The following is a 21,795-nucleotide window of genomic DNA, read 5'->3' as shown; positions in this document are numbered from 1 at the left end:
ATCAAATTGGATGCTCACGGCAGTCAGCAGAAACTGTCTGTGGAAGTCCAGCAGTCGGCCACAGCTCCTATTTGAGTTTTCTCTCCATGACTGAGCTCCCAGGGTTGAACTTCTGACTTCTCGTTCCCATTTTACATTACAAGATGAACAATTTTAGTTTATGTTAGACATGGTTCATCTTCTAGCTGTTCCCAAGGACGGTGTGTTGACTCCCGGTCTGTTTTGTTGTGATCTCCACCTAGTCACTGGTTTCAAGGGGCAAAGTCATCCTTAGAAAAGATGCTTTGGAGGACATTTGGAGACAAATGTACTTGGGTTTACAATGGGGGAGGGGTACAATCTTGTTTTCAAAGTCACCTTCTCAGTGGGCTCCCTCAGCACCTGACAGTTCACCATTGTGATGCACATTGTAAACGTTAGGTTTCATTTAGGAAGGTAGTTGAACAGGAAGGACAATATAGAAAGTCCAAAGCAGAAATGTGGCAGGTCATTTACACAGAAGGGCAGAGGGGAGGGTGGGCTCTCTGAGCATTGTTCTGCTGGAGGAATAGGTGTTATAAAGTGCATGCAAGAGACCTTGATTGGTTGGAGCCAAGAGGCCCCACAGTGGGTGAGAGAGACATCTGTACAGAGAGCTCTCATGTGGAGAGTTTAATTGGGGTGGGGGAGGAAAGAGGGGAGAGAGAGAAAGGGAGCACAGACCAGCCTCATGGCTATATATATATATACAGAAATACTGAGATAGAGAGGCAGAGATACAGATGGAGAGATAGAGAAGCAGAGAGAAGGAGAGAAGGCAGGCAGCAGAGCACCATCTTTTAAAGGAGCATGTTTCTGTACCAGTGTAGCTGATGATGCTGTCAGGACCCTGAGCAGCTCAGAGTACTGCCTGATTACGGGCAAGCGCATCCTGCCAGGTGATGGGGGACAGGCCAGCATAATGCCTGAATGCTAAGGTTACTGCCTTTCATTTATTATCACAAGGTGAGGAGTTAGGGGTGGCAAGTTAGGGGAGTGAGGGTACCGCCGAGTTTTCGAGACTGCTTCCTGCTGATTTGGGGCATTAGTATCTTGGTTGGACCTGAGATTGCTGGGGTGCTGGTCATGTCCAGGAATATCTGGCTGTTTTACTGTTATCCAGGCTCTGTGGGGCCATCTGGTGCCCCTTGTACCTGGCATGATGCTGGCAGAGCAGAGGACAAATTTAAGTTTAAGAAAAAAGTTTTAGGTCCTGGTAATTGAGAATGGGGAGTGTCAAGACCAGGGACATTGACTGTACTTTATTGAGGGGGTACATCTGACCTGTTTGAGGTGAATCCAAGTCAGCTCCTTGGAGCTTACAAGAATTCTTTGAGTTTGTGAAAAGTTAAGTTTTAAACACATTAACATTTCCACTGTTTATGATCTGTACTGAAATCCACCTTGTCGAAACTCATATCATTGAGTCATTGGGGACCAAAAAATGATTGTGGTTGAAAGCAATAATATTCTTTTTTTTCTGTCTGGAAAATTGTGGCAGATGTTTTTAGCACAATGAAAAGCACCTTTAAAGTCTATATTTAGAAAACAGCCAGAGGGAACTAAGATCGTATAGTGATAGCATGGTGTTTAGTACTTTGCCAGAGATAACTAATAATTTATCAGAATTTCATTGATTACTGTTGAGACTGTGATCTGAATGCAATAGTAGCATAGTGAGGGAAAGAAATCGGAAACATTTTATTCTTTTATGCAGCTCAGATCACTTTCTCTTTTTTATCACTTAAATATTTCTATCTTTATATCTAATTCGCCAGGTGGCTGACCACTGAGAGCCGTCACTGTAAAGTTAGTTCCTTTAAACAAAGGAATGGTAAGAAGTTATACCGAAATCTGTTTTGTGAGTTTATCTCCCTTCTGAGTCTGGTAAAAATGCTTAGACTTAGTATTAGCTTTGGGAGTATGAGGCCCGTGACTTTAATTTTGTACAGAGAACTGAGAAGGCAGCTGGAGCCTTGCTTGTTGCTAGTAAATTCATAAAGCTACCTCTAGCCTAGCCATCAAACAGCATCAGAGTTCTGAGAAGGATACATTTTACCTGAGTTAGTGATTAAAAATGACAGAGACGGGCTGGAGAGATGGCTCAGTGGTTAAGAGCACTGCCTGCTTGTCTAAAGGTCCTGAGTTCAATTAATTCCCAGCAACCATGTGGTGGCTCACAACCATCTGTAATGAGATCTGGTGCCTTCTTCTGCCCTGCAGGCATGCATGTAGGCAGAATACTGTATACACAATAGGGTCATCCACGATCATGAGGGCAGAGGTCTCAGGGCAAGCCTTTGACTGGAAGGTGTAGGACTGCCAGGCCTCAGAAGATCCAGTGGAGTAGGAACTCATGGGAAGACGAGCCTACGTTTGTCTAGGCCACTCGAGGTACGCGATTCCCCAGTGTCCTGCTTTGTCCACGGTCTGAAGAGGTCTTAGCAGCAATTGAGGTGAAAGGTGGTTTTTGGTCAGTGGTTAGTGCTGCCACTTGTGAAGCACGTTCTGGGTGAAGGCTCTTCTCTTTCCATCTATCTTCTTTGGCTGAAATAAGGGTCCTGCCAGGAGCTGACACATCTCTCTATTATGAAAAGCTTTTTTAATTAAACATTTTAAATGCTATGCTCTCAGACCTCTGAGCATTTGAAGAGTATCTATTAGGTATATCTCAATAGATGAACTTTGTTTCTAATTAACTTGTTTTAAGCTTATCTCTGAAAACATACAGGGGACTAGGTAGGTTTTATCTCTGTAACTAATTTCATCAGCTCTTAGAATGACTGCAATTAACCAACTTGCTCTTTTATAAGACGGCCATGAACTTGTATTCCTTACAGACTATAATAGGTCTGCACCCCCATAATATAGGACTATACATCACATTCCTGTCAGGTTAACCTTAAAAATAATGATTTTGAATTGAAGCTCTTTTAATGTCATTATTTTGACACTAAAAGAGCTTCAACTTTTTAATCACAGATAATGGACTCAGAAAAGATGCCAAAATAGCCATTCTGTCGGTAAAAGCAAGTTTGTACCAAACTAAGACTATCTCCTGAGAAGGCAAGGAAAAGCAACAAGGGAGAGATCATCAGGGCCGAAAGGAAACAGGAGAAAAGAGGTCTTGTGAGTTGGGGTGTGGCCCATGAGCAGGGACTGAGGGAGCACAGAGGCCAGGACTGCCCTTGACAGGCCTTAGGGCCTCTACCCAAGTACCCAACTCTGGGAAAAGGACCCTCTTAGGGATTAGTCATTTCAGTATAGAATATATATCTTATTTATCAAATACCTTTTTATCAAACTAATGTTACCACTTATTTAAATTCTCTAGAAGTTTGGTGTTGAATATTTGGCAAAGATATAATAACTTATGTGTAAATCGTCATGTTAGGTTTTGTTACTCTGAATAGATCTTCATAACCTCAAACTTTTATCACCATATAGACTATATTTTAGACCAGATGTACAGTATGTTGTAACAAATCTAACATATATTTTATCAGCATACAAAAGTTCATAGTGGGGGTGGGGGCACGGGGCACTCTGAGCCTGAGGGACACATGGTTACTCAGTACTGGGATAGAGAAATGTGAGAAACCACAGTTGAGAGAAGGATCCTGATTCGTGGGTACATGGTCAGAGAAGAGGTGGGATCACCAATCATGTCAGTGTTAGATGGAGGGGTCCGGCGATCCATTAATTGGAGCAGCAAGGCTGTTGTAGATGAACTTGGTCTAGGGTCCCATCATGCCTCAGGGTGCTGGGAGGGGCCTGCTGAGTCTCAGCACCAATGTTTGAAGATGGTGCAAGAGAGACCTTGACACTGGTTGGAGCAAAGAGGACACACAGTGGGTGAGAAAGAGAAGCACACACCTTGCCAACAATGCTTGTGTGGAGAGTTTTTTTTTTTTTTTTGTGGGAGAGGGAAGAGAGAGAGAAATGGAGTGCAGAGCAGCCTCATGGAAAGAGAAAGAAATACAGAATACAGGCATGCACAGAAACAGACACAGATAGATAGAGAGTCAGAGAGACAGAGACAAAGGTACAGAGAAGCAGAGTCAGACACAGAGAGACAGACATGGAGAGATACAAAGAGAGACAGAGACAGAAGACAGGCGGCAGAGCCCCTCCTTTTAAAGGGGGTGTAGCTGTAGTAACATATCTGATGTGTAGCTGATGACATTGTCAGGACCATGAGCAGTTCAGAGTACTGCCTGATTACTGGCAAGCGCATCCTGCCAGAGGACAGAGGACATGCCAGCATAATGCCTGAATGCTAATAATGGGTAGTGGAGAGAATAGGAAAAACTATGTAAACAAAACAGTTTGCTTACATGGTTGAAGTTGTTTTCTTGTTTTCTTGATTGAAAATAATATTTTGTAATTCTTCTCAAATACTTTTCTTATTGTGTCTCCAAGATTGCTGAACCTCTGATCCTGAAAAGAAAGTAGGAAACCAGTGATACCTTGTATCATTGGTATGCTTGGTAAGGTTGGCCAGCCAGTCCTCCAAATAACCCAGAATCTTGCTTAGACTATTCCAGAAGGTTTAACCCAGTTAAGAAGAGGTTATGGGGTCCGCAAATGACTCAGCGGATAAAGACACTTGCTGCTAAGAAGACTGAGTCAATCCCTGGGATCCACGTGGTGGGAAGGGAACTGATTCCAGCAAGTTGTTCCCTGACCTCCATACACACCTGCACCCTGCATACACTGATGCACTGTCTCCCTTCAAAGTCAATAAATAGAAGTGTAACAATTTTTTTTTTGTTTGCTTCTGTTATGTTTTTTGAGACAGGTTTTCTCTGTGTAATCCTGGCTATCCTGGAACTCACTCTGTAGACCAGATTGGCCTTGAACTCACAGATATTCACCTGCCTCTGCCTCCTGAGTGCCACTGCCTGGACCCTCACCTCTTTTTAAAGGAAGAAGTTATATTCCTTGAGAGTTTGGTTATGTTTTTTTTTCTTGGGAAGCCAGAAATAAAACAAGTATTTCAGGCTGAATATCCCTTGCTCTAGATGCCTGAGATCAGCAGTGGCTTTGACTTCATTTGTTGGGATATTTGACTATACATAATGAGGTACCACAGGAAGTTTTCATGGTATGAGATTTTCCACTTCTACCATGTTGGTGCTAGGTGAGGTACGACAGCATACAAATGTTTAGGAAAATTAACAGGGTCTTCCTTTCCCTGCGCTTTTAATCCCTTGGAAATCTATTAGGATAGATAGGGAGCTATGGAATTTGAAGAAGAGGCAGATTCTCAATATAGCAACTTAAAATGTTGAAATACTAGCACGGTGGTGGTGGCACACCCTTCTGCCTCATCCTAGGGAAGTGGAGGCGGGTGGAGCTCTGTGAGTTCAAGACTGTTCGGGTCTACGCAGCAAGACCCTTCAAACAGTACCCTTTCAGCAAGCCATTTGTCATGCTTAGTCAAACTAAACGATGATATTACGTTCTCAAACTAGCCACAAAAGGTAAACTGAGAGAATATATTACTTATTCATTTTAGGATTAAAACTAACAAAACATAGGGGGTAAAATCAACAATAGTGAATTCAGTTAGCTATAACTTATCTCACATACCCACCCTGAATTTGGGGCACAGAAAACAGTCTTTGACTACCTATAGAGCTAAAATAAAAAGTGATAGAATGAAATTATTTGTTCTTTCTAGGTTGATCAGAGACAGTGAAGTACAGTTTCTACACCCCAAACTTATGTCATTCTGGACAAGATGAAGTTTTCATGCCCACTTCATGCTTCAGTGGACAAAGACTCAATGTGACAACTTTGCTGTACCTCGTTCCCCACCTCTCAGTTGTCTACCTTGACCTCTGTCTGGTGTTCTAGACTCTAGCTGTATTTTCTTTTCACTAAAGCTGGCTTAGATTTCCTTCTGGTCTCCCCTCAGATCTTTGAGAAAGTGTTTAAACACATATTCCAAATCCTTAGGTCTCCTAATGCAGTCACTCAGGGTGTTTTCTAATTCTGTGGCAATTTTTAAAAGATTTACCATCATTTATTACAATAATAATAATAATTGTTAGAGTACTATTTGTATTGGTATCCATCAGATAGAAGGTCAGAGCATCCCTCGGCACTCCTCACAGCAGCTTTTCTTGCAGTAGATGGAAATTAACACAGAGGCCCCCAACTGGACAATGTCCAGAGTCTGACTCTGTAGCACTCAGCTCAGCTCCAAATGGGCAGTTGTTATCAAACCCCTCTCTTCAAGGCTCAGGGATCTAAGTGGAAGAGGTGGCACAAAGAGTGTAAGACCCCGAGGTGGTAGATGAGTCCAGGAAACAGCACCTTCCAGACACTGGAGAGCTCATACCCACATGAACTCACAGAGACTGTGACAGGATGCTTAAGACCTGGAGAGGTTCAAATCAGACATCTTCATCATATTCTTCCCTCCCACCCTGGCCCAGTTCCTTCTAGGTCCTCTTCACCTCCCTATCCACTCAATTTCAGATTATCTCCCTCTCAGAAAAATAAGAAAAAACCTCAAGAAATGAAAATCAAAACAAACTGAAAAAACAACAACAGACAAACAAAGATAAAAGAGAACAAAACAACACAAAATGTAAAAGCACACACCCTCCCCCAACTACCACGTTCAGCGACTTGCACAGCGTCTGGTTTGTGCTCCCTGCTCCTGAGTTCTGGGACATTTGCTCCATGTACAGAACTGTTTTACTTGCTTTTAATTTGTCAAGCAAAATACATTTGTTAGTATTTAAGCAGCAGCAGGCAGAAAACCAAAGTGACCAGGACTGTTCATGGCGCCACTGGTTGCAACGCTGGTCATGACTCTGCAACCACAACACCTGCTGGGCAATAAAGATTATTACACCTAAAACAATTTATTGGACCTCAGAACACAGGTAAATATTTCATTAATTAATAAGTAATAAACTTGAAAGTTTTACAATAGCAGACAACATTGGAAAATTTTAGTAACCTTTTTGCTGATACTATGGTTTGTATTCTGCAAGGCTTATATATATCCATTTATTGGATATTGGGACTCAGTTTTTTCCTTCATATTATAGCCTTAAGAAAATGGTTTGAGAGAGGCGGCACGGTGGCCAGATGCACAGAGGCAGCACGGTGGCCAGACGCAGAGGTGTGGCAGCCAGACAAGGCGGAGTGACACCGCATTCAGGAGGAGACTTTGGAGGACGGGCGCGGTGGCAGACCCAAGCGGTGGGGACAGGCGTGCAATAGGGAGAGCAGATCGCCTTACTACAATTAAATCAAAGAGGTAGGCCTTTGGTTGGCCAGGTCACTGGCACACGGGGAGCCTGGTCCTGTCCTGAAGATCCTTCGGAGGAGTGAGAGGGTTCTTGGCCTGTGGCAGGAACCAGGAAACAGAGAGAGGGCATTTTGTAAGCGGAGCCCTTGGCCAGCAGGGAAACCTGATCCGGTTTTTAAAAGACCCATTGGATAGGATCAATAGGAGGAGATGGGCAGGCGCCAAGGCAAGAATTCACCCAATAATCTGAAAAACAACATGAAAACACCAGAACCCAATGATCTTAAAACAGAAGTATTTGAACAACCTAACACAGAGAAGTGGAAAAAATTCGACTTTATGAAGGCAATAGAGTCCCTTAAACAACATGTAAAAAATGCCCTTATAGAAATGGATGAGAAGTATAACAAAAAGTTTGAAGAAATGAGTAAATACGTACATGATACCCTGGGAAACCAAGAAAAAACGATCAAACAGGTAATGAAAACAGTTCAAGAATTGAAAACTGAAATGAAGGCAAGGAAGAAAATACAAACTGAGGACCAGCTGGATATGGAAAATCTAGGTCAATGAGCAGAGTCTACAGAAACAAGCATAATCAAGAGAATACAAGAGCTAGAAGAAAGAATCTCAGATGCTGAGGACACCATAGAGAAAATAAACACTCTGATCAAAGAAAACTGCAAAGCCAACAAATTCTCAACACAAAACATTCAGGAACTATGGGACACAATAAAAAAAACCAAACCTAAGAATAATAGGAATAGAAGAAGGAGAAGAGTCACAGCTCAAAGGCCCAGAAAATATTTTCAACAAAATTATGGAAGAAAACTTTCCCAACTTAAAGAAAGATATTCATTTAAATATTCAAGAAGCATACAGAAGACCAAACAGACTGGATCAAAGAAAAACATCTCCTCACCATATAATAATCAAAACACAAAATATACAGGTTAAAGAAAGAATATTAAGAGCTGCAAAGGAAAAAGGGCAAGTAACTTATAAAGGTAAACCGATCAGACTTACACCTGACTTCTCTATGGAAACTATATGAAAGCCAGAAGGTCCTGGACAGATGTACTGCAGAAGCTAAGAGACCATGGATGCAAACCCAAATTACTATACCCAGCCAAGCTATCGTTCATTATCAATGGAGAAAACAAGACATTCCAGGATAAGAACAAATTTAAACAATACGTAGCCACAAATCCAGCCCTACAGACAGTATTAGAAGGAAAATCGCAACCCAAGGAATCCAACATAGCCAACACGGCCTACAATAACCCAGGCATCTAATGACCCTTCACCAGCACATCTCAAAGAAGGGAGACACACAATCTCTATTATCAAAAGCAATAAGAATAACCAGAGTAAACAACCACTGGTCATTAATATCACTTAATATTAATGGGCTCAATTCACCTATAAAAAGGCACAGGCTAAAAGATTGGATACGAAAACAGGATCCAACATTCTGCTGTCTGCAAGAAACACATCTCAACCACAAAGACAGGCACCTACTCAGAGTAAAGGGTTGGGAAAAGGTGTTTCAAGCAAATGGTCCTAAGAAAAAAGCAGGTGTGGCCATACTAATTTCTAACAAAACTGACTTCAAACTAAAATCAATCAGAAGAGACCGAGATGGTCACTTTATACTCATAACAGGAACAATTCATCAGGATGACGTCTCAATCCTGAATATCTATGCCCCCAATATAAAAGCACCTACTTATGTAAAAGAAATATTACTAGAACCCAAGGCAGACATCAAACCACCCACACTAGTAGTAGGAGACTTCAACACACCTCTCTCTCCAAGGGACAGGTCAATCAGCCAGAAACCTAATAGAGAATTAAGAGAATTATTGGAGGATATGAAGCAAATGGACTTAACAGACATCTATAGAACATTCCACCCAAATAGGAAAGAATACACCTTCTTCTCTGCAGCTCATGGAACCTTCTCAAAAATTGACCACATACTCGGAAACAAAGGAAACCTCCACAGATACAAAAAAATATCAGTGTCCACCTGTGTCTTATCAGATCACCACGGATTAAAGTTAGAAGGCAACAACCACGCGACCCCCAAAAAACCGACAAACTCATGGAAACTGAACAGTCAACTACTGAACCACACCTGGGTCAGAGAAGAAATCAAGAAAGAAATTAAAGTCTTCCTTGAATTTAATGAAAATAAAGGGACAACATACTCAAACCTATGGGACACAATGAAAGCAGTGCTAAGAGGAAAGTTCATAGCACTAAGTGCCCACTTAAAGAAAACGGAGAATGCATACATTGGGGACTTAACAACACACCTGAAAGCTCTAGAAAAAAAAGAAGCAGCAGTGCCCAGGAGAAGTAGAAGACTGGAAATAATAAAACTGAGGGCTGAAATCAACAAAATAGAAACACAGAAAACAGTCCAAAGAATCAATGAAACAAAAAACTGGTTCTTGGAGAAAATCAACAAGATCGACAAACCCCTATCCAAACTAATTAAACGACAGAGAGAGAACACGCAAATAAATAAGATCCGACATGAAAAGGAGGACATAACCACAGACACAGAGGAAATTCAGAGAATCATTAGATCTTACTACAAAAGCCTGTATGCCACAAAACTGGAAAATACAAAAGAAATGGACATTTTTCAAAATAAGTACCATATACCAAAGCTCAACCAAGACCAGGTGAATGATCTAAATAGACCTGTTAGTCATGAAGAATTAGAAACGGTTATCAAAATCTCCCTTCGAAAAAAAGCCCAGGACCAGATGGTTTCAATGCAGAATTCTACCAGAACTTCCAAGAAGAACTAATACCTATACTCCTTAATGTATTTCACAATATAGAAACAGAAGAGTCATTGCCAAATTCCTTTTATAAAGCTACAGTTACCCTGATACCAAAACCACACAAAGACCCAACCAAGAAAGAGAATTACAGACCTATCTCACTCATGAACATCGACACAAAAATTCTCAATAAAATACTGGCAAACCGAAGCCAAGAACACATGAGTAAAAATTATCCATTATGATCAAGTAGGCTTCATCCCAGAGATGCAGGACTGGTTCAACATATGCAAATCTATCAATGTAATCCACCATATAAATAAACTGAAAGAAAAAAACCATATGATCATTTCATTAGATGCTGAAAATGCATTCGACAAAATTCAACACCCCTTTATGATAAAGGTCTTGGAGAGAATAGGGATACAAGAGTCATACCTAAATATAATAAAAGCTATTTACAGCAAGCCAACAGCTAACATTAAATTAAACAGAGAAAAACTCAAAGCCATCCCTCTAAGATCAGGAACACGACAAGGATGTCCACTCTCTCCATACCTCTTCAATATAGTGCTTGAAGTTCTAGCAATAGCAATAAGACAACATGAAGAGATCAAGGGGATTTTTACTGGAAAGGAAGAAGTTAAGCTTTCATTATTGCAGATGATATGATAGGATACATAAGCGACCCCAAAAATTCTACGAAAGAACTCCTACAGCTGATAAACACCTTTGGTAATGTGGCAGGATACAAGATCAACTCCAAAAAATCAGTTGCCTTCCTATACACTAAGGATAAGGAAGAAGAGAGGGAAATCAGAGAAGCATCACCTTTCATGAAAGCCACAAATAGCATAAAATATGTTGGGGTAACTCTGACCAAGGAAGTGAAAGATCTATTTGACAAGAACTATAAGTCTTTGAAGAAAGAAATGGAAGAAGACACCAGAAAATGGAAGGACCTCCCTTGCTCTTGGATTGGGAGGATCAACATAGTAAAAATGGCAATTCTACCAAAAGCAATCAATAGATTCAATGCAATCCCCATCAAAATCCCATCAAAATTCTTCACAGATCTGGAGAAGACAATAATCAACTTTGTATGGAAAAACAAAAAACCCAGGATAGCCTAAACAATCTTATACAATAAAGGATTGTCTGGAGGCATTACCATCCCTGACTTCAAACTTTATTACAGAGCTACAGTATTGAAAACAGCTTGGTATTGGCATAAAAACAGAGAATTCGACCAATGGAATCGAATAAAAGACCCTGACATTAACCCACAAACCTATGAACACCTGATTTTCGATAAAGGAGCTAAAAGTATACAATGGAAAAAAGAGAACATCTTCAACAAATTGTGCTGGCAAAACTGGATGTCAATCTGTAGAAGAATGAAAATAGATCCATATCTATCACCATGCACAAAACTCAAGTCCAAATGGATTCAAGACCTCAATATCAGTCCGAATACACTGAACCTGATAGAAGAGAAAGTGGGAAGTACTCTACAACACATGGGCACAGGAGACCACTTCCTACGTATAACCCCAGCAGCACAGACACTAAGGGCATCATTGAATAAATGGGACCTCCTGAGGCTGAGAAGCTTCTGTAAAGCAAAGGACACTGTCACTAATACAAAAAGGCAACCCACTGACTGGGAGAAGATCTTCACCAACCCCGCAACTGACAAAGGTCTGATCTCCAGTATATATTTAGAAATCAAGAAACTATACCGTAAAAGGCTAATCAAACCAATTATAAAATGGGGCACTGACCTGAACAGAGAATTTTCAACAGAAGAACTTAAAATGGCCAAAAGACACTTAAGGTCATGCTCAACTTCCTTAGTGATCAGGGAAATGCAAATCAAGACAACTTTAAGATACCTCCTTACACCTGTCAGAATGGCTAAAATCAAAAACACCAATGATAGCATTTGCTGGAGAGGTTGTGAAGAAAGGGGTACACTCACCCATTGTTGGTGGGAATGCAAACTTGTGCAACCACTCTGGAAAGCAGTGTTTCGGTTTCTCAGGAAATTCGGGATCAACCTACCCCTGGATCCAGCAATACCTCTCTTGGGAATAAACCCAAGAGAGGCCCTATCATACAATAAAAGTATATGCTCATCTATGTTCATGGATGCATCGTCTGTCATAGCCAGAACCTGGAAACAACGTAGATGCCCTTCAACGGAAGAATGGATGAAGAAAGTATGGAATATATGCATATTAGAGTATTACTCAGCAGTAAAAAACAAGGACTTCTTGAATTTTGCATACAAATGGATGGAAATAGAAAACATTATCCTGAGTGAGGTAAGCCAGACACAAAAAGAGGAACGTGGGATGTACTCACTCATATTTGGTTTCTAGCCATAAATAAAGGACATTGAGTTTATAATTCATGTTCCTAGAGAAGCTAAATAAGAAGGTGAATCCAAAGACAAACACATAGGCATCCTCATAAATATTAACCTTCATCAGGCGATGAAAGGAAACAGAGACAGAGACCCACATGGGAGCACCGGACAGAAATCTCAAGGTCCAAATCAGGAGCAGATGGAGACGGAGCACGAGCAAGGAACTCAGGACCACAAGGGGTGCACCCACACACTGAGACAATGGGGATGTTCTATGGGGAACTCACCAAGGCCAGCTGGCCTAGGTCTGAAAATCATGGGATAAATCTGGACTAGCTGAACATATCGGACAATGCGGAATACTGAGAACTCAAGAACAATCGCAGTGGGTTTATGATCCTACTGCACGTACTGGCTTTGTGGGAGCCTAGGCAGTTTGGATGCTCACCTTACGAGACCTGGATAGAGGTGGGCGGTCCTTGGGCCTCTCACAGGTTAGGGAACCCTCATTGTTCTTCGAGCAGATGAGGGAGTGGGACTTGATCAGGAGAGGGTGAGGGAAATGGGAAGCAGTTGCGGGGAGGAAGCAGAAATCCTTAATAAATAAATAAATTAAAAAAAGAAAAGACATTAAAAAAATTACTAATACAGTTATAAAATATCCTTAAAGTAAAAATAATATTTATCTTTTATATAATGTGTTATTTACCTTGTTCTGATATCATTTATATTTACTTTTCCTTTAATCGGACCTCAATATTTTCCTATTTTATTGGTTTACGTTGGGTATGAAAACTATGGGAAAATAAATGTGTGTAAATTTCAAAAAAAAAAAAAGAAAATGGTTTGATAACAGAGACAAGAATGAGGCACTTTTAGAAATGATACAGGCACAGAGGCGGAGCGGCGGCGGCGGCCAGACGCACAGAGGCGGAGCGGTGGCGGAGGCCAGACATGTCGGAGCGGCGTCAGACGTGGCAGATGCCACGGAGCGGCAGCGGCCAGACGCGGCGGAGCAACACCGCATACAGGAAGAGGCTTTCGGGGACCGGCGCGGCGGCAGACCCAAGCGGCGGGGACAGGCGTGCAATAAGGAGAGCAGATCGCCATACTACAATTGAATCAAAGAGGTAGGCCTTTGGTTGGCCAGGTCACTGGCACACGGGGAGCCTGGTCTTGTCCTGAAGATCCTTCGGAGGATTGAGAGGGTTCTTGGCCTGCAGCAGGAACCACGAAAGAGAGTGAGGGCATTTTGTAAGCGGAGCCCTTGGCCAGCAGGGAAACCTGATCCGGTTTTTAAAAGACCCATTGGATAGGATCAATAGGAGGAGATGGGCAGGCGCCAAGGCAAGAATTCACCCAATAATCTGAAAAACAACATGAAAACACCAGAACCCAATGATCTTACAACAGAAGTATTTGAACAACCTAACACAGAAGAAGTGGAAAAATTCGACTTTATGAAGACAATAGAGTTCCTTAAACAACATGTAAAAAATGCCGACAATGAGGAATACTGAGAATTCAAGAACTATTGCAGTGGGTTTTTGATCCTACTGCACGTACTGGCTTTGTGGGAGCCTAGGCTGTTTGGATGCTCACCTTACGAGACCTGGATAGAGGTGGGCAGTCCTTGGGCTTCCCACATGTCAGGGAACCCTGATTGTTCTTCGTGCAGATGAGGGAGGGGGACTTGATCGGGGTAGGGTGAGGGAAATGGGAAGCGGTTGCGGAGACAAGGCAGAAATTCTTAATAAATAAATAAATTTAAAAAATAAAAAAAATAAAAAAAAGAAATGATATAGTCTCTACAGACTAATAATGAACAGCTAGCTGACAGGACTAATACCATTGAAAATCAAATGTTACCTGAAAAATTAATACCAGTGAAAAGGATAGCATTAATTTGACAGACAAAATGCAATACATGTCAAAGGGTACTGAGAAATTATCTGAAGAATTCATACTATTGAATTTGGCAATCAAAATCTGTCAAAAATTTATTATAGGTTAGCAGATAGAGTATCTCTCCAGGAAGGTAATCTGCACATTATCTAAATAATGTCCAAGTATGAGACTTTATCTTTAAAGGAAAAACTTCAGACCTTGGTATCACAGGTGCAGAATGAGAACCAAAGGCTATGTGCCTCAATGAAATAACTAGAACTATATACAGGCCAGGAGATTCAGGCTTTACAAAAGACAGTAGTAAAAAGATCTGAAATGATTGAGAAAATTATTGGAGCAAAAATAACAGGGAAAGACGGTTAAAGGACAGGATTCAACATTGCCAGTAATTGTCAGAGATGACTTACCCAGGGTTTTAGCTTCCTACCCTGTAATCTACTCTGACAAAGCATCAAGTTCTAAAGGTCCAAAAGGACCTAAAGAATGTAAATGGATACCTATATGAATGAATGATCTAAAAAAAAATTAAGCAAGCTGTCATAACTTATGACTTGTATTCTGAATTTGTTAGGAAGATGGTAAAGACATGGGCTTCTAGCATTAAGGCCAACCCACATGACTCAGTTCAGTTAGTTTCAGCAGTCCTGGATGATGGTGTGGAAATGTTATTTCAGACAAGAGGTAAAATTTTTAGAACAACAGAGAAAAGTAAAAGGGCTTGAGACTTTCCAAGATCACATACTTGGTGACTGCACTTATGCTGACCCACGGGCTCAAGCTCTTTATGATGAACAAATCTTGTCCATATGCCAAAAATCAGCCTTAAATGCTTGGGACAGGATTCAAGAACTAGGAAAATGAATTATTAAATCATATACCAGCATTAAACAGGGCCAGAGAGATCCCTTTAGTGATATTTTACAAATAGTAACTAAGGCTGTACAAATAGGAGTAAGAGTCCCAGATGCTAGAAGAGTACTTATTGAATCTTTTGCTTTTGAAAATATCAACTTAGAATGCAAAAATACACTTGGGCCTTTAAAGGTCAGATCAGCACCTATGGATAAATAGATTCTGCATACAATGAACATTGGGACTTTTGACTATAATACTGGGTAGGAGAAACAATTTCCAAAGGTATGAGGAGACATCAAAATGCCAAATGTTTTAATTGTTGTAGAATAGGACATCTGAGAAGGGATTGTAGACAAGGAATTCCTTGGAATAATGTTTCCTCTAGAAATAGCAAAAATAAAAGGTGTTAACCTTCTGGATTATGTAGAAGGTGTGGCAAAGTCTGACATTGGATTAATGAAAGCAAATCAACAAAAGACAGACAAGGCAAATCGATACCATCAGAAAACTCCTTGGGGTCTTTTGCAGGCCCCCAAGTCAAAAGTAGTCCAGTCATTCCTAGTCACTGTAGAGGACATGTCTTACCAGGAAAATTAAAAAAATACAGAGCTTTCTGTAAAAAGCTATACTGTCCTGGATGATGGCATAAACCTGGAGGATGAATCAAAAATTCCAACAGAAAATAGGAAACGTATATTCTGTCAGACTTTTATAAATGATCAAAGACCAACGCTAAGCATGCCTATAATGTAATTGTGGGTTTGATAGAAACAGGTATAGATGTGACTCCAGAATCTTGGCATCCAAATTGGCCTTATCAAGAGGCAGATGTTCAATTTCTAGGAATTGGAACCTATCTCAAATGAAACAAACACAAGATGGGTTGAATGCATAGGGCTAGATGGACAGAAAGGAAGGCTAGTGTGCTAGCATGGCAGTGAATTTATGGGGCCATGACCTGTTGCAGCAGTGGAATACCCAGATTAGCATTCTTGCAGTTCCAGAAACTCATATTTCTGGGATGGAATTATAAGGAATTATACACAAAGGTCACCTGCAATTCAGGATGTACAAGAACACAAAGCAACTAGCAAACTTTTAGAGGTACCAATGGCCCTACATTTAAAATGTTTAACTAAGAAACCAACATGGGTTAAACAATGGCCTTTAATAGAAGAGAAACTGGTGGCTTTATAATAGCTAGTACAGAAGCAATTAGCTGTTCACCATATTGAAGAATCAACAAGCTTTTGGAATTCTCCTATATTTGTTGTTAAATAGAAATCTGGTAAGTAGAGAATGGTGACAGATCTAAAAGCTATCAACAAGGAAATTCACCCTATGGGCCCTCTACAATCTGGAATTCCTCTGTTTTCTCCATTACCAAAAGGATGGTCTCTTATAGTAATTGATTTAAAGGACTCTTTTTTCACTATACCTTTACAAACAAAGGACAGAAAAAAATTTTCCTTCACAGTGCCTACTTATAATAAGTCTCAGCCTACTAGGAGGTATCAGTCAACCGTCCTTCCACAGAAAATGCTCAATAGCCCCACCCTACGCCAATACTTTGTAAGTCAGCCATTGGAAATAATACGTAAAAAATTTCCTAAATTTATAATTTACCATTACATGGATGACATTTTGCTATCTAATTTAAACATAGATACTTTTAAAAGAATGATTGAAGAAGTAAAGAAAGTTTTGCCAAAATGGGGATTACAAATTGCTTCTGAAAAAAAAAATATAAAGAGGACAATCTGTCAATTTCTTAGGTTATAAAATAGGTTTACAGAAAATTAGGATACAAAAGGCAGCAATTGTGAACACATTTTAATGACTTTCAAAGATTGTTAGAAGATATATCCAGTCTACGACCAGATGTTGAGATAACACCTGATCTAATAGTTCATTTAAGCAAAACCTTAGATGGTGACAAAGACTTAAATAGTCCCAGAGAATTAACAGCTGAAGCAGAAGAGGAATTGATTGTCATTTAAGAAAAATTACAGGAGGCACATGTGAATAGGATAAATTCAAATCCTAATTGCATTTCAGTTATATTGCCTTCCAAAATTTCCCCTACAAGAATTTTATTGCAAAGGGAAGATATTATCTTAGAATGGATCTTATGGATATGATCTTATGGAATGGATCTTATGGTTATATGGATAACCACATAAACCAAGTAAAAAATTAAGAACTTATGTGGAAAACATCTCTAAATTAATTGTAAATGAATGATTTAGATTTTGTGAAGTAGCAGGTTGTGTTCCACTTTGCATATTTTGGAAAATTATAGTATGTATACCACACCATTGACACTTATTCAGGTTTTCAGTGGGAAACTGCTTTAGAAAATGGGCAACCTTAGGAAAGGTTGATTCTGTAATCACACATTCATTAGAAGTTATGGCTATCATGGGTATACCTGCACAAATAAAGACAGATAATGATTCAGCATATATCTCTAAGAAATGAACCTGCTTTTTGCTTATTATATTGTAAAACATTTTACAGGTATATAAAATAATCCTACAGGTCAGGCAGTTATAGAAAGATCAAATAAAACTATAAAGGATATGTTAAACAAACAGAGAGGGATAGAAAATACCGCCAGAAATAGATTACATACTGTTTTATTAACCTTGAATTTTTTAATGCTAATGAGAAAGGAACAACAGCAGCAGAGAGACATTGGATAATAAAAAAATAATCTGTGTTAAATTAGCCAGTACATTTCAAAGATCTGTTGACCTCACAATGGACACCAAGAAATTTGTTATGTTGGGGAAGGTGTTTTGCTCTTGTTTCAACAGGAGAAGAAAAGTTATTGATACAATCAAAATTAATAAAGATTCGGTTTGAAAAGAGAAATCTCTTGAGAAAGAGGAATGATGGCTCATCCGCCAAGGAGACAACCAATCAGTTGATAAGAAAACCTCATAAGGGTTGGGGCATGGTTCCATTCTTGTTTTTGCAGGAAAATACTCATCTTCAAAAAGTCAATAGGGCCTGAACATCTAGATATCTAAAGAAGAAAAGATAATTATCCAGATAGGATCATCAAGCAAAGAGAATTATCACTTATGAGGACAGATCATCTGAGGGTAAGAATCTCTGAACATAAACTAGAATAATAGTCATGACTCACTTAAAAATCAAAGCTGGCTTGGAGTTGGACAATGATTCTGTCCTTCTCTAAATCCAAGCATGTTGTTAAAAGAAAAAAATCAGAGTTTCTCTCTCATGTCAGGAGCTATCTGTTATGAGACAGAAAGCAGAAAGAATTTAGAAAAAAAATTACTTTTCTTCATACCTATTTTGTCTCTCATTAAATATATATCTGCACAAATAAGGTTTAAGTTTTCTACAATGAATAATTGATGGAGGAAGGTCATTGGCTAATAAAGAAACTGCCTTGGCCCATTTGATAGGCCAGCCTTTAGGTGGGTAGAGTAAACAGAACAGAATGCTGGGAGGAAGAGGAAGTAAGCTAAGACTCCATAGCTCTGCTCTCTGGAGCAGATACAATGAAGCTCCGACCCAGGATGGATGTAGGCTAGAATCTTCCCGGTAAGTGCACCTCGGTGCTACACACATTAGTAGAAATTGGCCAGGCAGTGTTTAAATGAATACAGTTTGTGTGTTGTTATTTCGGGGCATAAGATAGCTGGCAGCCAGGAGCCAAGCTACAGGAACACAGTCTGCAGCTCCATCAACAAATAACGAATTTTCCTGCAGTAATCTTTGAAGCTTCCAGGAAAAAGATGGGGCCCCACAACAATGAATCCACCTGGTTGATATGACATCATGATGTTGATAGCGCTACTATAAGACCTGTTTTGGGTACCAGCTGCTCAAGATGGTTCCAACTTGGTTAACTGAAATGGTGTACTTTTTTACAACATTCTGGTCAGAACTCCAAATAGTAATCTCAGAAAAACCCTACCAAATACTCAAGAGACTATTACCAGACAGTAATCTTGAAACTTAACCATCATTTTACTTTCACAGGATCACATAGAAAGAACATCACCCCCATGACAGCTACAAGTAATTCTAGAAGACGACATCCTCTCTCCTATCAAAGTTTGCCCTCAGGGTTAGAGATATCACTTAAAGGTTGATTATAAGTAGTATAGGGTTAGGGGTTGGAGAGGAAATTATGTAGGCTCAGGGATCTCTTTGAGGGAAAAAAAAGGGGAAATTGGAGGTGATAATAAATTAGTGTGAACTTATTCACACTAATAATAATAGTGAGTAATAGAGTGAATACTTGCAAGCTAATATTTATAGGCAATTTACATTGGTATAGATTCTTGTATATTGATACAAACTTAAATTATATTGAATATGTTCCTCTTTTTGTCTACAGTATTTGTATGTCTAGGCAAAGTTATTTTGTCATATTGTATGCATGCATGCTTCTACCCCTGCTTAAGACATTTTGTATACTGATACAATTTTAGCATATATTTATCATATTGCAATATACATTTCTACCTCTAATCAAAATACTTTTGCATTGTTTACATTTTGAGATCATTATCCTCATTCATTGCACAGTTGTTTAAAGTTTATTTAATATTCTAATGGGAAGTCTTATTAAGTTATGTAGGTATCAAGAATGATAGTCCACTTGTCATCCATGCTTCTCATACTTACAGTTAGACTAATCAGTTTCTTTAGATAAATGAAGATTATATTCTGCATAGATAGATAATCATCAATCACTTCAAAGAGCTGTAGAATATGGGATTTAAATAATTTAGGGTTCTGTTGATGTGAGACGTGATTGCTCCTGGTAGTACCAATAAGAATGTTGAGCACTGCCAGGTGATGGTGGCGCACGCCTTTAATCCCAGCACCTGGGAGGCAGAGGCAGGCAGATCTCTGTGAGTTTGAGACCAGCCTGGTCTACAGAGCTAGTTCCAGGACAGGCTCCAAAGCCACAGAGAAACCCTGTCTCGAAAAAACAAAACAAACAAAAAACAAACAAACAAAAAAAAGAATGTTGAGCACTGAAGATATTTCACTTGGAGTTTGTTTTCTTCTTGGCAAAAATGGCCTTCGGGTAAGGTACTGTCCATGTATTGATCACTGACAAAATGCACGATGTCTAAGCAGGATACAAAAAAAAAAAAAAAAGACGGTGAAATCCTGCTAAAACAGAGAGAGTAAGACAGTTTTCAAAAATTTCCTGCCTCTGAAATGGTCTGTCAGGTACACTAGGCCTTAGCCAAAGTTGGTAGCTCCAGTGTTGCAAATGAGACTTTAGGTGATTGTCCAGGTAGCCAGTTGTCTCTGTCATTTGTTGCATATTTTGGAAGTTGCTTGATTGCACTTCCTGCTTACTCCAGTAATATTATTTCCCTTCTCAGGTCTTCGATAGGGTTGAAGACTAGATAGTTGTAGTTACTTTCCTCTCATAACTTGGCCAAGTTATTTCTAATACAAGACTTATATTCCTTAGGATAGGACAATTATTGAAACATCACATGTTTCTTGCTTAATATTGTTTACACTGGTTGTAATTCTAATTTTTATACCTGATATTTGTTATTATTGTATATAAATTTATATTAGGCTTAGAACTCTCTTATTTAAACAAAAGGGGGAAGCGCTGTAGGAATTCCTACCACCAGTAGCCTTTAAGTTATCAGCCCACTTGGGTGAGGCCTCTTATACTATAAATGCTGATGTAAAGCATGTTTCCTCTTCTGGATTCAGTTCCTGTTCCCAGTCATGCAAAGGACTATGGTCTGTGAATCTATCCCTAAATAAATAACTCTTTATTATACTCAATTCTTAGCTAGTGTGGGATAGCCTTTTAGCATCCGTCTTCAGACTGGTTTCTCTGCTTCTCTGATCTTTCAGCTCTCACCCCCTAATATCTATCTGTCCTTGGGTTTTTATTAAGACCAATTAGAACTCATGCTACAGAGATCTGCCTGCCTCTACCTTTGTCATTTTTATTACTTTAAGCATGTGTGCTTATGTGTGGTGTGTGCGTGTGACTGCAGGTGCCTGAGGAGCTAAGAAGAGGGTGTTGCATTCCCTGGAGTTGGAGTGCACATGAGCCCCTGATATGAGTGCTGGAGCCATACTCCTCTCCTTCCCAGAGCAGCAAGGGCTCTTAACCCCTGAGCCATCTCTCCAGTTCTGTGACAAGAACGTTTTGCTACAGCACTAGGCTTTTAGATACTAAGAAATTTGAGGTTTGGCAAAGTAGAAGTCTGATTTTCTCTCTTTAGAGTCACTGCTGTTTTCCCCACCTGCATCATGAGGATTTTTGAATTTTTCCTTAACTTTGACTTGTGTGGGCTTGCCCCATGATGAGGGGGATTATAGCATCTACTGATATGAATAAAAATGAGTCAACTCAGAGAAAAAGAAAGCAAAGCAGAGGCTCTTACTTTATAAAATATGCTGTGGTTATGAAAGATGAGACGCATGTCTGCAACAAAATGCTTTACCGAATGGTATGCCTTCTTGTTCAGCCTTTTCTTGACTTTGTTTAACCACATGTGTTCTTTGAGATCTGGAAAGTCTTCTTTTCTCTGTTG

General features: G+C 39.8%; 1 long non-coding RNA gene across 1 annotated transcript; it reads right to left on the bottom strand.

Moving 5' to 3' along the window:
* Positions 1 to 10: 10 nt before the first annotated feature.
* On the bottom strand, positions 11 to 21,690 carry LOC121447483. Its single transcript, XR_005974183.1, has 3 exons — positions 21,646 to 21,690; positions 4,356 to 4,458; positions 11 to 245 (listed from the first exon to the last, which is right to left on the bottom strand). It is a non-coding gene; the product is annotated as an uncharacterized LOC121447483 (long non-coding RNA).
* Positions 21,691 to 21,795: the final 105 nt, after the last annotated feature.

This window comes from Microtus oregoni, unplaced genomic scaffold, assembly GCF_018167655.1.
Source record: "Microtus oregoni isolate MIOR12 unplaced genomic scaffold, Mior012 000004F_ref0000308, whole genome shotgun sequence".
NCBI classification, from domain to species: Eukaryota; Metazoa; Chordata; class Mammalia; order Rodentia; family Cricetidae; genus Microtus; species Microtus oregoni.
The sequence above is the reverse complement of the archived record's forward strand: the minus strand, read 5'-3'. Positions and strand labels throughout refer to the sequence as shown.